This window comes from Rhipicephalus sanguineus, chromosome 2, assembly GCF_013339695.2.
Source record: "Rhipicephalus sanguineus isolate Rsan-2018 chromosome 2, BIME_Rsan_1.4, whole genome shotgun sequence".
In the NCBI taxonomy this organism is placed as follows: domain Eukaryota; kingdom Metazoa; phylum Arthropoda; class Arachnida; order Ixodida; family Ixodidae; genus Rhipicephalus; species Rhipicephalus sanguineus.
In genome coordinates, this window is record NC_051177.1 from 132,258,893 (window position 1) to 132,276,551 (window position 17,659).

Sequence of the window (17,659 nt, forward strand, 5' to 3'; positions counted from 1 at the left end):
CACCGTAGTGGGGGATCCCGGATTAATTTCGACCACCTGGGGATATTTACCGTGCACCTTGATCCACATGCATAGGATTCTTGTATTTTGCCCCCATCGAAATGCACGGCGGCCGGGGCCGGGAATAGAGAACGTGTCCTCGTGCTACCACTGTTGCGAATGGCCGCCTCCTAGCGGTAACCACATTTGGAAGGCGTGCACCATTACAGGAGGAAGAACAGAGCACGACAGAAATCATGCATAACGCATTCGAAAGGGGGGGGGGGGTCACACGTGGTAGATGCTAAATAAACGCTCTGCACCACTTTGCCATTTTCTTGCCTTGTAGCAAGACACTGCCAACTATAGTGCACGTACATCTACCAAACTACATGATCACTAAGGTTTCTCTGTCTAAGTGGTACATCTGTGCGTGCGGCGCTGTGCTTGTGTAGAAATTACATCTCAATGATTACATCTTAATGATCTTCACTTAACACGGATCACGGAATGTGCACCATTTAATCACCATGTGTTGTAGTAGTGTATGCAGGTACTTCCACACATGGTAAATTGTCTCTCTACAAGCACACAGGCTTCACATACACTTACATACGTGTGCACGTTTCCGCGCAGACGCGCGTGTCTGAGCGAGGACGCGCACAGCGACATGCATGCGTGCGTGGGCACGTTCATTCGAATATGTCGATACACCTGCAAGGTTTCTATGCTTACGCTTGCCGTTGCGGACACAAGAAGGTACAATTCCTTAAATGTCCACGAAGCCGTTTAGTTTGCTTCAACACCAATATGATTCTGTTCACGAATTGGAAATGAGTGCGCCACTCCATATCTCAAAGCGTATTGACCATAATTCCCAATCCAGGTGCATCCTGCACACAGTGTGAACGAAGATGTATTTTATTCCATGATCTAACCAACCTTCCCTCCCCCTGCTCTAACGCCTTTGGGCGCTGCGGGGAAATTGATGAATAAATAATAAACAATATAATTATTGAGCAGCACGGTAAGCGCTATATTTCGCCGATTTGTCCATGACGCGTAAAAAAATTTGCTTGATTACCAATTTGACGAAATATAAATGCGCGCTTTATATCTTCACAGCAGAGTGCGTGGCATCTAGATCCCCTTTCATGGCCATCATTACACAGGTCACAAATACAGAAGCCCAAACCAACTGCTAGCCCCGACGCCCCACTTGAAGCGCTCCGCTGCGGCTCCATACAATGCGTTCTGCTGTTTCCCTTCGCCTGGCTCCAGACAGGCGGTTGCCATCGCAACTACCAGCATGTCTCTTTAATGCCGTTTCGGGTTTTTTTCTCGGCTGGCGACGGTGGCCTCGCTGTGCCGAAAACGAAAGTAAGTTAACTGCCATGAGCTACACTAAGTTCCATATGCAAGCGGACAAGAGAAGCGATTGCAGCGCCATTCACACCTCATAAGCTCTGCTTTGACTGCCATCACTGTTCAGAGCGCCGTCTGTACAACCATAGCCTGGTATTCTGCCCAAGCTCGTGCAAGGATTCGCTACTGGGTTGAAGGATAGAACTTTCCGGCGCTGAGGGCGACTGAGCTGGCTGCATTGACTTAGTTTGGCGCCCTTTCTCTTAAGCAGTTGGACGACTGTCTCCACTGACGAACAGGCATAACTGTGTGCTTTGTTTCTGGGCGTCGCTCTTGGCGTACGCTTGGCCTCGTTCCAAGGTGAGCATTCCACGAAAATGTCTTACTTTCATTAGTGCAACAGAAACTATTTTTTCCCCTTACCGAATACATCGGGGTTAGCGTGGTGCGCGTTGTTTCCGGCATTGTTCGCTCTGGCGTACTATCCGCGTTCGGCGGCTGTCATTCGCTTGCGCCGCTGTATAGATAGCTAATCCACATTCGGATTTCTCTTTGCGATATCAACTATAAGAACACTCCAGGTGAAATTCGCCGTTAGTGACGACATCGTTGTGATGTTCCGACAAGAGTTCGATGTGCAGTAAGATCTTCGAGCCAGCTGCGCTGTGGTTACAAACAAAGTTCGCGAGGGGAAGAGAGAAGAATGCATGGTGCCTTGAAGCGCGCCGCCTTTCAAAATAGATAAGGGGTTCTGATGCGGCGGTGACAAAGGCAGAGCGAGCCGCGATGGCTGCACGGGTCGCTAGTTTTCCGCGCTTGTAGACTTAAGCCCTAACCATACGTACGCGTTATAACGCGTCAGTGCGTGTCGCGTAGACTCGGCGTCGCTTCGGGTTCTGCGTCAACAAGCGGTCCGGCCTCCTCGACTGACGCTGACGTTAGCATCGCGTGCTGGCACGTTCCAACGCGTACGTGTGCTTGGGGCTTTAGAGGTTGCGTTGTCTATATTGTCCGCTGTTCATCACGCCAGCATTGTGACAGTGGTTTCTCGCTGTCATCGTGGTAAATCTGTTCACATTTACCAATACGTGAAAAACCATGTTCGTTCACACAGTAAGCGAATTTTCATTGCAATGAATACGTGCAATAAAACTAAATCTGTCTAACGAAATTGTCTAATGCGTTGCTTTTGCTATGACTGCCGTGCTTTTCGGGCGGAATGATTTTTAAAATATTTGACCAATTGTTATAGCGACAGGCAATTTTACGTCTGTGCAGGGCACAATGAGCGCAGGAGTGAAAGAGGGCATTTCTTCTGGGAAACTGAAGGTTGTGTCGAAGCACTCCCCAAAAAGCGACGTTTGGAAGAGGTTTCTCTTGGTAGTTGATTCCAACACCTTGTCTCCAGCAGGACACGTGCAATGCAAAGAGTGCAAAAGCTTTCTGAGCTTTGACACCGGTAAAACCGGAACGTCTCACTTGAACAGGCACAAATGCAAGTCAACGGGAGGATCTGCTGTGCTTACTTCTTTCTTTTCTGAAAAGAAGCCCGCGGTTCCTTCCAGCTTAAAGGAAAGCTTGGCGACGTTGTGCGTCCGATGGTGCGCTAAAGATATGAGGCCCTTCGACGTCGTGCGAGATGAAGGATTTTTGAAAATTGCCGATGAACTTGTCGCCGCCGGTGCCCGGTACGGAACCCTATCCGCCAAAGAATTACTTCCACACCCCACGACAGTGTCCCGCAAGGCAGCTGAAGTGGCCGGTTTTTTACGAGAAAGGCTGAGACCAGAAATTAAGGCTGCAATGGAGGATGGTCGTTGTTCAATGACTGTTGACATGTGGACTGATGACTATAAAAAAACTGCGTACACCACAGCCACTGTTCACTATGTGGACGACAACTGGGAACTGAGAAACTTAGTACTGTTTACAAGCGATTTTCCTTCCGAAAAGAAGACAGGCGACAACATTAGAAGAGAGCTTGTGCGAAGATGCGCAAAACTTGGACTGGATGAAAGCCTCCTAGGAAATGTCGTGTTTGTATCCGACCAAGGAGCCAATGTGGTCAGCGCACTTCGCCCGTACAGCAGGGTCAGCTGCACCGCACACGTCCTCAATACGGTCCTACGCCACACTTTTGACGATGACTTCTTGAGTGAAGAACTGCCACATGTTCGTAGGCAGTTACAAAATGTAAAGGCCGTCGTCACTTTTCTGAAGCAGAGTGGCCTTTCCAGCCAGTTACCCCGTGGCGTAAATCAAGAAGTAAGTACCAGGTGGAATTCAAAACTAACTATGCTGAACTCTGTGTACACGCAATACGAGGAAGTTGAAGCACTTCTGGATTCCAGAGGAAGCTCGATGATGGAAGAAGTCAGCAAAACTGCAATCAAGGAGTTAATTGACTTTTTGGCACCATTCAAAGAAGCAACCGACATGCTCGAGAAAGACAAGCAACCTACCCTGCCACTTGTTTTGCTCTGCAAAACAAAGCTGGAGAAACATTTGACTTTAGTTCCAGCTGAGGCACCAACAACAGCTGCATTAAAATTGCGGGCAAGAGAGTTTCTTCAGCGGAAACTGGAGCTTAGTGAACTACACAAGACTGCGACGTTTTTTTGGCCGCCCTTTCGCCAGCTGCGAGCGCTCGAGGAAGATGAAAGAAGCGCAGTGTACGCGTCAGTGAAAACAAGAATGTTCGCCATTCCGACGAATTCCTTGCCATCTGATGCATGCGCTGCTGAAATCTGCAGCGAGAAGCCCGCAAAGAGGAGGCTTATCGATGATTTTGAAGAGTGGCACGACGTTATGGAGCCACAGAAACGAAGGGATGAATTGACAAGCTATTTGAATTCCACAGAGGTGTGCGAAGACGTCGGAGATCTGCTACAGTGGTGGAAGTCTAAGAAAGAGGAGTTCCCCCGTCTTTCACAACTCGCAAGGCAGATTTTGTGCGTCCCTGCCACAAGTGCAAGTAGTGAGCGAAATTTCAGCGCGGCAGGTTTTGTGATGAACGAGCGCAGGACCTGCTTAAAGCCAGAATCTCTCGACAATTTGCTTTTCTTACACAAAAACATGTAAGACAACTGTGAACTGTGCCGCAAAAGTATGTATAGTACAGACTAAATACTTGCAGTAGCGTGACGTGATATGAGAAGTACATATCGCAGTTGTTTTTTTTTCTTTTTTCGGCTGTACGTCTCTCGAAGTGTACACGCAGTTTCTTGTAGATTTATTTGAAGTTTGTGTATTCGAAACAGCGTTAATAAATTTGGCTTTCATCTTCTCTTTTTCTGCTACTATACTGAGGACTGTTACTTAAGCTGCTACTATACTCAGGACTGGTGTTAAATATCCAGAAGGGTGTGTGGTTAGGTTTGTTGGGAGAGCATCCTTTAAGTTTTGATAGAGAGCGCAATAAAAACAAGAAGTTCGAGAACAGTGCAGTGCGTTCCCTGCCTCTGTTTTTATTACGCTTTTCATTAAAACTGAAGTCATGCTACAAATCAATTTGGCTGCCACGATATGTTACAAAACTCTCTTGACGATTTCCATGTGTATATGCAGAAAAAATTGGTGCAGTATACCGCTGGTCAATAGATGTTCATCGTACCCATTATCCTTGCTCAAATACTTCCGCCATAAGGCCTTTTTTGCACCTAAATACTGAACGTTCAAATAGACTTTTTAGCCAAGCATACGGCAACAAAACATCTATTATTGCTGTTTAACACTCCTTGCTCAAAATTTCATGCTCGGGCCTCGGTCGGGCCTGACTTGCGGTCGGGCCGGGCCGGGTCGGGTAGGTGAAACTTTTTCGCGGGCTCGGGCCGGGTGCGGGCCTCGCTTTGAGTCACCGGGCCGGGCTCGGGCGGGTAAACTTCAGCGAGTGGCGGGCCCGGGCCGGGCCCGGGCCGAAAATTGCGGCCCGTGCAGTGCTCTAGTGGAGACAACATTGACTCTGCAGCCCAACCGCTACCTGAATCGTCTGAAAGCAGCTTCAGCCTCGGAGTGGACAGTAGCATTGAGCTCTCGCCTAGCCTAGACGAACGTGATGTGGAGATGCTTGCCCCGCGAGAAGTTAAGCGTGCGCATACGAGTGGCACCAGCTCGGACGGCGCCCAGGATAGCCGCTCCGAGTCTCAGCAGCCGAAGAAACCTCGACCCTCTTCTAGAGGGCCGAAGTGTGTTGTGTAGCGTGAGCACTGCATGTCCCCCGGACCCCGGGGTGCCGAATCGAAGAACACGACCAGGTCAGTAAGGTCACTCATTAGTATTTCAATATGGCTGACACCCTAAAAATAATTTCTTTAAACGTTCAAGGGTTCCGTAATCCTGTAAAACAAGCCGAGGTTATCAGCGTAGCTCGCGCAGAACATTGTGATGTTCTGTGTTTACAAGAAACAAATTTTTTTACCATTGGCCACGTTCGTGCGTTCAAGCGCTCATTCAACTTGGACTGTTACTTTTCTTTCGCGACATCTCGCTTCAGTGGAGTTGGAATCATTATCTTTAACCGAACTCTTCTGCGAGATCACCACGTTTTCTATGATGGGCTAGGTCGGGTACTGGCTTTCGACTGCGTCCTATCGTCGTTCAGGCTACGCATTTTGTCTATTTATGGGCCAGCCCAAGCAGCCAAGTCTAATGATTTTTTCCGTGACCTGGACGTGTATTTTCTTGACGGTCGGCATGTAATACTCACCGGAGATTTTAACTGTGTCTTAGATACGAGAGCTGATATCCAGGGCCCGGGATGGGGTCGACCTGACTGGAACGCGCGCGAGCTGCGTCGCCTTGTCCAGCACTTCTCTTTGATAGATACGTACAGACTAGTACATGGATCCCAATATGCCTGGACTTGGCGGCGTGGCTCATCGTCTAGTAGGTTGGATCGCTTCTACGTGTCAAGTGCGCTAGCTTCCTACGTGTCGCGATCCGATGTGATACCATTGCCGTCATCCCCTGTTTATGTCTCCGATCATCGACCAGTAGCGCTCGAGGCTTGCTTTCCTTTTACTTCGTCAGTGAGACCATGGCGCCTTGACATTCGCGTTCTGCATGACACGCGTTCGCGCTCCAGTTTATCTAGAGTCTTGCGCGCCTCCCTTTTTGGATCCGGTCCAGACTCGTGGGACGCGCTCAAGGTACAGTGGCGTCTACACTGCTCAGTTGAAGGGCGTGCTTTGAGACGGCGGATGTCGGAGGAACTAGCAGACACTGCCACAAAGCTACGCATTTCTCTTCGGGTCGACCGATTAACTCCTTTGATGCGCGCATGGCAGCGAGAGCTAAGGGGGTGTTTCCAACGCCTTATTGCAGCATCGTCATTGCCGGCGGCTGCCTGGCGTTGCAGACGTAATCCATGTGCTCACCCCGAAGTACTGCGCTTTGCGAGAAGCTCGCTCCTTAGACAGTCAAGTCCGCTGATTACGCAAGCCGCCAGAGCCCTTGCCGTTGCGTTGCCACCTGCGCGTGATCGATCACTTTTCTTAACACATTTCGAAAACATGGCTCGAACGGCTGTGTCAACGCATCATGCTACCGCTGAGACATTCAGAATGCTTAGTGGTCTGCCTCAGGTTCCACCAGATGTAGCTGCACAACTTTGTGCAAGTCCATCAGCTGATGAGGTCAAAGAAGCATTGTCTTCTATGAAGCGTGGTTCGGCTCCTGGCCCGGACGGGTTGCCCGTTGAGTTTATTTAACCTTTTGGGATGACATTGGTTCCACTTTCACCTCTGTTATTTGCCGTTGCTTTGAGCACTTTGATTTCCCGGATAGCTTTCACGATGGCCGCATTGTGTTGATACCTAAACATGACCCATCCTCAGTTCGCCCGGAGGATTGGAGACCAATTACGCTTCTCAACGTCGATTACAAAACTTTTGCAGCAGTTGTCACTCGGCGCTTGAGAAGCCTGATGCCTTCCTTAATAGGACATCATCAGGCGTGCTCGATCCCTGGACGAGAAATTCATAGTCTCTCCTTTGTTACGCGTGACATCATCGCGTATACGATAGCGAGATCAGCACGTGGGCTCTTGGTTTCACTTGATCAAGAAAAGGCATTCGATCGCCTTGAACATAGCTACATATTTAGCGTTATGGAGGCGTTTGGCTTCTCGCAAAACTTTGTTGAGCTTCTCAGAAACGCATACAGAAACATACACAGCACGTTGTTTCTTGATGGTTATGAAAGTGCGCCATTTCCTGTTACCCGCGGAGTTCGCCACGGGTGTCCTCTATCTCCAGTACTTTTTGTGCTTAGTCTCGAACCGTTCCTGCGCTCACTACTTAACGATCCATACATTCGAGGCCTCCCACTACCTGGAAGTGATACTGTGAAGGTGACAGCTTTCGCCGATGACATCACATTGTATCTGAAGAACGAGGACAGCCTATCCCGTAGCCTACGGCTTTTCGCTGAATATGGGAATATTTCCGGTGCTGCGTTAAATTTTTCAAAATGTCGATATTTGTGTATTGGTTCCCCAGACATCTGCCTGAGTCCCTTCTTCCGCCTTCAAAAAAGCGGCTGTCTGCGTATTCTGGGGCTTGATTATACCTACTACGGCATATCCTCTGTGTGGGTTTCAGTACTCGAAGATGTAAGACGACGTGTCCGGGAAGCGCAAGAGTACGATTTACCGCTGTTGGAAAGACGGTACTTAGCACAGACAGTATTTTGCGGCCGTGCATGGTACATTTCTCATGTTGTGCAGCCCCCCCCTGCGAATAACTAGGTCGTTGCAATCCCTTCTTGGCTCGTTTTTCTGGTCAGGTGGAACTGAGCTGGTTTGCCGTGCTGCGCTTGGGCAACCACGCAACAGAGGTGGATTCGCGTTCCCATCTGTGTCTGTTCGCTGCCGGCTGCTTGCTCTGCGATTCTTGCTTCGCTTGCTAAACGGTGACCAGTGTCCAGCGCGTGATCTTGCCTGCTATTTCTTAGGCACAAAGTTACGCTATTTGTTACCGGGAGCACGGCTTAACTCCGCGCCGCAAGTACTTAACGTGCCTGCATTTTACTCCACGGCAGTAGCATTTTATCGGCATGCACAGCAGGTTTGCCCTGATGTGGACATTCTAGAAAACCGGGTTGTAGATACAACGGCAGCCCTGCTGCTCCCTCTGGTTCCTCCAGCCCGTCTAGCACGTTCGAGTCGTGTCTCGTGGAGCGCGATAACGGCATCCTTTCTACCTGGTCATCTCCGTGACTTCATGTGGCGTCTGGGATGGAGAGTACTCCCAACACGAGACAGGCTGGAGAGGTGGGGCATGGTCCCATCTTCTACTTGTCCTAAACTGTCCCCTGCTAACAAAGGTCCAACCAGCATGTGCTGCAGCAGTGTGTAAATTGCAAGGGTATTTGGAGGGCCGTTAACAACTGTTTACGTGGGGCCTAGGAGGTAATCGTTTCGTCACATCTGGCCGCTGCTCGCGTAGATCGCTTTGCACGCCTTTAATTGCTGCGGGGCTTTTGTTTGTGGCGTAACAGGTGTGAGTGCTTTGCAGCGGGGCTCACCCGTCGCCGAACTCTAGTTTCCGATTCTGGAAACGGGTTGTACTCTGAACTTATGTCCCTTTTGTCGGAGGAGGCATTGTTCTTCCTTGGGAAGAGGAATTCCTTGCGGCAGATGGGTCATGCCGTTTTCCTGTCCGTTGGTTGATGGGCCGTGTGCGGCTGGTTTTCAATCTCGCCTTGTTCTTGGTACCGGTCATCAGACAGAGCTTGATGAATGTATTAAACATGATTTATTATTATTTCTGTGTGTGCATGTTCCCGTATCCGCGTGGGGTTTCTTGTAATATACATTTCATGCTAACATTATTCAATCTGTACATCGCCTACACCATACGTCTGTTGTACATATGTGCTTGTATGTTCACGAAGCCATGTATATTATGTAAAATAAGATTGTTGTAAGTGTATGTTAGCCCCACAGTAGCATGTGTTGAAGACGTCCTGTGGACTTGGACTTCTGTGTAAAAACGTTTTCATGTATATAGCGATTAGACGTTTGTATATGTTACTGTCTTTGATGACGACGCTGTACCCAAACTATTAGTAGCGTCCTGTGGTGAAATAAACCTTTTTCTAAACAGGACAAAATTCTGCGTTTAAGTTCCCCAAGAAAGACTATCGTCTTAATAGCGCAAACCTATCGTCAGGCAGTGGACGGGTATGCATCTATTTTTAAACTTCTTTGAACCTGAAACAATCAGCATCAATAGTAAGCTGTGCATTAGCACAAGTGTATAGCTGGTACATTGTCTATGGTTGTATATATATACTTCAAATATTTAGAATGTCTATTTGTGTCTAAAATGCTCCACCTTGAATCTCGTGGAGGCAAAGTCAATGTGGCAATTAGTCCTCCTAAGTATTATCTCAATTCGTTAGTACATGCCCAAGACGAAACGTTTGACGTGCTCATATGCTATTTTTTTCTTATTGGTTCCCTTGTGTTGTTGTTCAATAACTATTAGTCGAAACAATAGTTCTTTGGACTAATGACGCGAAATTGCAGGAGTAAGAAAGCAAACAAATAGGAAAAATTCTACTTTTCTGACAGCACGTTTTCAGGAATCCACATCCACTGAGGATTCATTCTCCTCCTCCGCGGACAAAAGAGCACGAACTTACATTGGTAACCGCTTCTTTGCAGCCAGGCGATGCCTTGAGCGCTGCGAAAAGACAAGTTACCGATCGCTGTGTGGAAATATTCTAACCGTACTTAGGTCGGTAGCGATAATCACCCACCCCCCCCCCCCCCCCCGATGAAACCATTCTAGGTTATCCATTTAAACTATTTATTTCACAACCATTCATTTCTTCCGCGTTGTTTGTAATAAGTAGTGGCTTGTTCGCCGATAAATTTTTGTACAGATACACACAACGTGGGGCTCTGCAAATGTTCCCGAATAGGCAGAATAGTCTTGACTATTGCATGGACTTTTAGGACCATTTCGGCAGATCGTAAGCGCCAGTGGTAGGTTCCCATTGCTGCATCATCACATTAATGGTAGGAATACGGCGTCATAATGGATGAAAGTTTTACATAAGTTTTCATACTTGTCACTGATTCTGCAAAAAAAAAAACGCCTGGTTTTTTCAAGCTTCCTCGACTTTTTTCTCCCATACACGCCTCCAGAAATCTGCCGAAATGTGGTAAGATTGTGTTTTACAGCTAAAGCTGGTACAGGATCACACGAACAGTCCATTTTGTTGGCGTAGTTGTCCGCCACCGGTGTTCATTACACACTATAGCACATAGTTGAGGCAAACAGAGTTCGATCGGGATTTTCAACCCACGCACTGTGATTGGCAGTCGACTTTACCATCAACAGAGCCAAGGACGTTGTTTTCAATTCATTCGTAAAAGGACCCAACTCAAGCGTAATGTTGGGCAAAGGTAATAATAACGATTGCTGGGGGTTTTACATCGCATCACCACGGAATGATTACGGCAGACGTCCGTAAGTGGAGGTTTTGTGATAAAAGCTGGCGTGCAGACACAGACAGTAGAGAAAAGATGAGAACAACACAACGGCCAATCTCATCTCTTCTGTCCGTGTTCTGCACTCTGAATTCTTTATAAGCTTCTCCATAGTCTGTAATACAACCTACTTTCATCATGAATCCCGCGCCAACTAGCACAACTTTCTGTCGAATTGGAGGGCTCCAGAATTTAGTCTCTGGAGTCTCTAACGTGCACGTAAATCCAAGCACACGAGCTTCTATCATTTTGCCTTCATCAAAATGCAGCAGCCATGGCCGTGCTACAGTTCTGCCGCCTTTGGGTCAGCAGTCCAGCACCATAACCACTGGAACACTGCAGCGAGTATATCAGCCTAGGAATCACGTTAACAGATGAAATATAGCGTGGTAGAAGTGTTAGAGGACACCAGGCGGCACACGATGCGAATTGCGTAATGAGTGGAAGGTTTATAGCTTCCGACACATAACAAAGGGCTCAGCCATTATTCATCTTCACCAACCACAGCATCAAACAAAGTGCATATAATGTTTTCCAGACGTGTATGGCTACCTCGCTTCTCCGCAAAATGATGAATAATGGCACAGTGGGTCCTACCCTACATCGCAAAATTATGATTATCATGGCGTAGTGACCCCCTTGCAAGTGTACTTCCAGTCCTCGCAGTAAGGGTCAAGTCTGCGTCGTTTGGGTACATAACGCTGAAAGAATGAACAAGTCAAAGGGACGAAGGAGAGAAGAAAGAAGTGGTACAGGTGATAGAGCATTTGTTGTGTGGGCCACTCGTATCATCTGTCCTACGTCGTTTTGACTGGTTAATTCTTTCATCGTCGCAGTAGTCGCCCAAGAGAGTCTACAATAGGCTCTAGGAATGCTACTCCTCCAGCTTCGCTGTAAGCGTGTTCGGCGCTCAGCGCACGGCTGGCGTTTTCCATCCATCTAAAATTGTGGCGATGCCTGAATAATTCAGTATTCAGCATGTACTTTATGAGATTATATTTCTGTTAAGAATTTTTTCTGTACACGGGAGCTGAGTTCATTTATTGCTTCGATTGGAGAGTCAGGGTGATCTAACAGGGACAATATGAATCAAATATGATTCAAGGTGATCTTGAAATCTGGCACCACAGAGTGCAGATTGCGTATATGCGTAGACAAAAATGAAGTCTTTCTTGAATTTGTGATGTTCGTCGACTCAATTGCATAGTTCAGTGACGGAGAAACATTTCTCACACACAATATATCTTTCCTAGAGTAAGTAGTGATGATACTAACAGGAAGTAGTGACAAAGAATAATTTGATAGGATTTTTTAGAAACGTGGACGGCAGAAATTGCAGTAATCTTATAGAGCTTCACACCTGCAAAATTATAGCCCGTTCGACGGCCTGTGAAATCTGAGTAAACAGCGGATCTGGCAACCTAGCGCTGCCAACCTGGTCTAAGCAGATAGAGTTCCTTCTTCAGCGTTGTTCATCTTCTTTCTTTCTTTCATGTTTCTTTATTTATTTATCGGTTTCTATATAGCTCCTTATCATTATTCCTCCTTCTTAACCTCGCACCACTCCTCTTCGCCATCCACTTCTCTTTCCCTCCCATAGCTATGCTATACTGTACATAGCCTTCTCTGATTTACCCTCTGATATCTCCTTTCCCTCATGCTTACCTTAACATCAGTCCTCCTCAACCACTCTCCCTTCCATTCTCTTGCTAAACTACACTTAAGAAGGCTATGCCACGCGTGCTATTGTCGCTTATTGAATCCACCTGAAGTTGCGATCCAGGGAATATATTCCGCAGCTCCTCACGCCAACAACACTGATCGTCTCACCGCAGGACTGCGGTGAGAAGAGCTTGAGCGTCGTGTTGTAGTTTCTATCTAAGAAAACTACTGCTGGATTGCCGCGTCCGCACCTCCAACCACTTCTCAATAGTCGACGCTTCTCAAGTCAGCGACGCTAGCGTCTTCGGAGGTTTCCTTTCTCATTTCCAGCGAAGGAGTCTTGTTTTCTTTACACCGCAGGAGGAAGCTGACTCCTTTCTTGAGGCATGCTGGGGCCGGCGCGACGAAACAAGCAAGCCATGTTTTTCAGCGTAGACCGCAATTTCTTCTTGGGTAGCTGGACACGGTCTCCAGCATTGCTGCGACCCTTTTTCTACGGAAGACGCTCGTCAAGTTGTTTAGGAACCCCTCGGTCCGGGAAAAGATCCCATGATTGAAGTGTGGAGTCAAGGTTATCGAACCCACGTCCTCAGGTCACTTTAGGTAGAAGTAGATTGTGACGCAGTTTCTCTTGGGTGTCCCAGTGGTTGAAACGTTTATGGTCCACAAGGAGTAATCATTTACGACACTGCTCAGTTCAAGTCAGACTTGGGAGAAAAGTTCAGACCGCCTTTAACAACGCAAGCGAAGCGTGCAAAACATAATTTTACACGCCTCTGGTGTAATGTCAAAGATGAGCAAGCATTTTAATGACTTCTAAGTAGCAACTGTTGAAACATCTAAGCAAAATAATTCCTACTAAAAGGAACCAATGTTGACAGTGCTGCTATCAAATAAAGCAACCTTCTACCACGTACTTGTATTCCGCGTCGGTGCACCTGCAAGCTGTTTGAAATGGCAGGAGAGTGCGTTTACAGGCGAGAATATGTTGTTTGAGAGCGCATTTTTCTGCGCATTCATTGTCAAAAAAGACGCGGTTTTGGCGCGTTTACCAAGCAGGAATTTACCCAACATTCGCGTATTCGATGTTTGTTGCCTGTGATTTACTGGCCAGGAGAAAAGATCCAATGCGTTCGCATGTCTTTAAGTCGTCCGCCCTTTCGATAGAGCTTATGACTTCTACTAAATAGCGTTATGAAAAAAAATTATCACGTCAATAATAAGTGTATGCAGCGCGTCTACAAGCATAAGGATTGCAACCTCGAAAAACAAGACCATAAACATTCAAATATTGTAATGATGTTTTTCACTCAATTCCGTTCTTTTCGCATAAGCATAGGACTAAAAGGTGGAGGACAAGAAAGAAAGCAAAGAAAAACAGGTCAGTTCAGCAGAGTTCAGTCCAGGTGATCAAAAGCTGTGCCTTCTATCGCAACACCAATGAAATTAAAAAAAAGAAAAAGTGTGCTTGAATTTTTACAATAAATCGGCAGTTTCATTACTAGGCAAACCAGTGAAATATAAGCCTAATCACTGTTTAGTTTTAGATATACTTTAGAAACTCACCCAGAATGCTCGAGACAAGGCACAGTACACAGAGCACACGAAATGACATCATGGTGTTAATGTCACAACTATATCAAGAGAATCAGACTGCCTTAAGCTGTAGCAATCCTGAAGCCTTATCTTTGCCTCTGTAGATTACACAAGTGCGTCCAAAAAACAGCTTGGTATAGGCTCTTCGTACAAGGCATTGTACAAGAAAGTCTGAATTTTTTTTCAATATTGCTTCAGGCTGCGGTGAATACAGCTTGGGCAGCGAATCTGTTTTCAGTCAGTTTTTGCAAGAGCACACAATAGCCCGATTATTTATATATGACAACAATTCATGTGCGATGCAAGCGACAGCTAACACCAGAGAGCTAAAGCAAGCGTATGAGCAGGGCGCCTCGGCGAATTTTTCGGCCCAACTTTTTATAGGGAAGGTCTCTGTCGCACTTTACGCGAATACTGCGCTGTAGTGTAGATCTAATGTGAAGACCAGACACATGATTAACGAAAATCTGCTTACCACTAAGCAGCAGACCTCGATACACTGATATAAAGATTTGCCTACGGAATGTTGTGGACTTTGTAGCCTCCCAACAAGATAATCAATTTTCGCGTGCATGCTATCACTGTATTACAAATGGCATCAAATAGCATATCATTGCTTTCATTTAACGATATCTCTTTGTTTAATAATATGGGGCTTCTGATATGAGGAAAATGCTCTGAATGCTGATGTGCCCCTAGGGAATGAAGCAGTCGGTTGTCTTTACTAAGGAATATTACGAAATGGTCACAAATTCGTCAGCAACCTACAACTTTTAGCAGAGAATTGCAAGACATTATGCTGCAAGATGAATCGAGTGCGTGATTAATTGCTCGAAAAGCGATTCCATATGATGGTTTGTAATATGCACGAACATTTGTGTTATATTCATACAATTTATAAGGAAAGTATTATAAGGTCCGAAAACTGAACTGCTTCAATGTCCGTTTTGTACCTTCTCTAAAAGAAGAAAATGCGTGTCATGTCGAATATCGCAGGAACATAGTCCACACTTCTGCTTCATTTGTTTAATCTGAATCGACTCACATACCTGTGCATTGAGTCATCTGTGCCAACTACGAATCCGAGTGATTTACCAGGTGTATCCACCCTGTCAATAGACCCTTTTCATAATTGTAAAGCTAGCTTTCCTGCCATGCAGTTTGCCCAAGTAATGGCGGCTAGTCACTTACTGCAAACAGCGTGTTCAAGCGCATTTTGCTTACGCTATGAAGTGGAAAATGTAGACTCGGCTCTCTTGACATAAATACGCATAATAGACAAGCCTCAGCACGTGCAACTAGGACCTCGTCACCACTCTAAGCAAGAGAGATGCCGCCATTAGTTGTTCAAATTTCAGCGCAGAGAAGCGCACTTGCGGATTATGAAAAGGGTCTATTCTGTACTAGTGCTTGAAAGGCTATTGATTGTAGCAGAGTAGACAATGAAACATACGCCTAAACAGATGAGCTGGCGCGGGGAGCCACAGGACAATTAAAGCCCATCCGCGTTACTAAACTGCCAGTATCTTACACATTCTGGAACACTTGAAGGAGAAAGCCTGCCGTATATTTCGTTATGCATTAAGTTACACAATTGGGGACCACACTACCTGCAAGACATAACGAACTGCAGTGTGAGAGACACTCTTAAAAGACCTTATCAATCGATTCCAACACCCCTCCCCTTGCAATGCAGTTTTCTGCACCTTACGTGGTGTTGGGCTGCTTCCGGGACCGGCCCACATTTGACCGTACGACGATGTTAATTTACGACGTTCTCATGTGATGCCACGGTGCACGCTGATGACGTCACAAATTCGACGACCTGTGACGACACGATACATCACATACGGAGGTCATGCATTGACATGGTCTTTTCAGACGGCGCTCGCGAAAGTTTCCCATAACCTCGCGGAGTGTAGCGCCACCCTGGCCACTTCAGGGTTTTCTTTTAGAAAACTTGCTTGTGATGACTAGTAACTGGTGTTGAAAACAGAAAATTGTGAATGCCAAATGCTGCAAGAAGACTTCGAGGAGGCTGGCATTGTTGTCCACAGTCAAGTCGCTCTTCAATAATGTAAGTACCAAAATTTTTTGACGCATATACCTGTAGCAGCATAGCCCTATAGGTGTTAGCAAGACAGCTGTTAGCAGGATAGCTGTAGTGCGCTTCAGTAGCGGCTGCTAACGAGCTTTCAGGTGTGGTCGAGGTCTTGCCCAATGATCTCCAGTTTACGCTATCCTGTGGGAGCTCATTCTGTGTTATATCTGCGATCTTCTAAATTTCGTCGTTGCGTCTAACTCGCTTCCTTGCTTGACTGCGTTTCCCATCTCATGATAATATTCGTTCGCTTCCTGCAACAAGCCCAAGCTTGCTTCTCCACCAAGCTGTTTAACTGACGGTTGTCATTTCTTTCGCTTGATGTAAGCTACAATATTCGCAACGCCTGTCTGTTCCCTGACCCATTTTGCCGTCCGCGGATCTCTCAATGTTGCGCCTTCCATTGTTCGTTCCGTTGCAAGCTGCATGGTCCTTAACTTTTTTTCTAGTCTCTTTGTTATCCTGCATGTTTGCGGCCTTGTAAGGGAGCAGAAGGCTTCAAAGAAGGCGAAGTCTATGGAAACGAAAGCAGAAAGTCCGCGAATCTTGGACAGATAAATGGCCAGTAGTTGGTGCCTTGTGTCCAACCACCACCTAAATAATGAAGCCGCTAAACACGAAGTTCCAGGCCTGTTTTCAGCGCCCGACAATCTAGCCCATATGTGCGGAGTCACAAACTACAAAATGCCCTGTCTGCTTGCAAAAACGTGCCCTCATTGTGTGCAACAGCGGGGTTGTTTATAGCATATCTCTGTTATTTGACAAGTACCTGTTCATTTGTATAGGCCATCTGCTGCCGATACAAAATACGGACGGAAGAGGTACGGGTCTATTGGGATTTTCTCCACAATGCAGACCACTGTTCGTGTAGCCAATCAAGCGCACACTTGTACTTGACAGTGGAAGAGTGGTGCGGAAATAAATAAAGAAGGACAGGATGATTGATTCCTGAGGCCTTCAGCATCAAAAACAGTCTAATAAAAGCATGAGTGGCGCCTTTGTTCTGCTGTTACACGAATGGTACCAATATCAACATGAAAAGCTTGTGCTATGGCTTCACGCTTGAGTTTGCGGTACACTCGAGGCGCATCAAGGCAGGCTATAACCGCCTGCCCAGTCCTCACTTCAACGTTAAAAGAGTGCGCCTTAGAAAAAAATACGTCTTTTTGAGTACCTCAAAAAAATACAGTTATGAGCAGCGAGAACGAAATAAAGGGTAGCTATACAGCAGTGCGAGAAAGAGAGCGACCCTTCGTCGGCTGCGAAGAGTTCCTTACTGGGCATGAGGCCCACCACAGGAAAAGCTGGTGCCACCGTCGGCGTGACGTGCTAGACAGGATCAGCAGCGATGTCGTCTTCTCTAGGAGCGCCTACGCGCGCAGAAAACGAAGTTTTAGAATGCCAGCAGCCCTTTTATTGTGATTAAATGAGGATGTTTTCCCGCTTCGGCTGTGCGC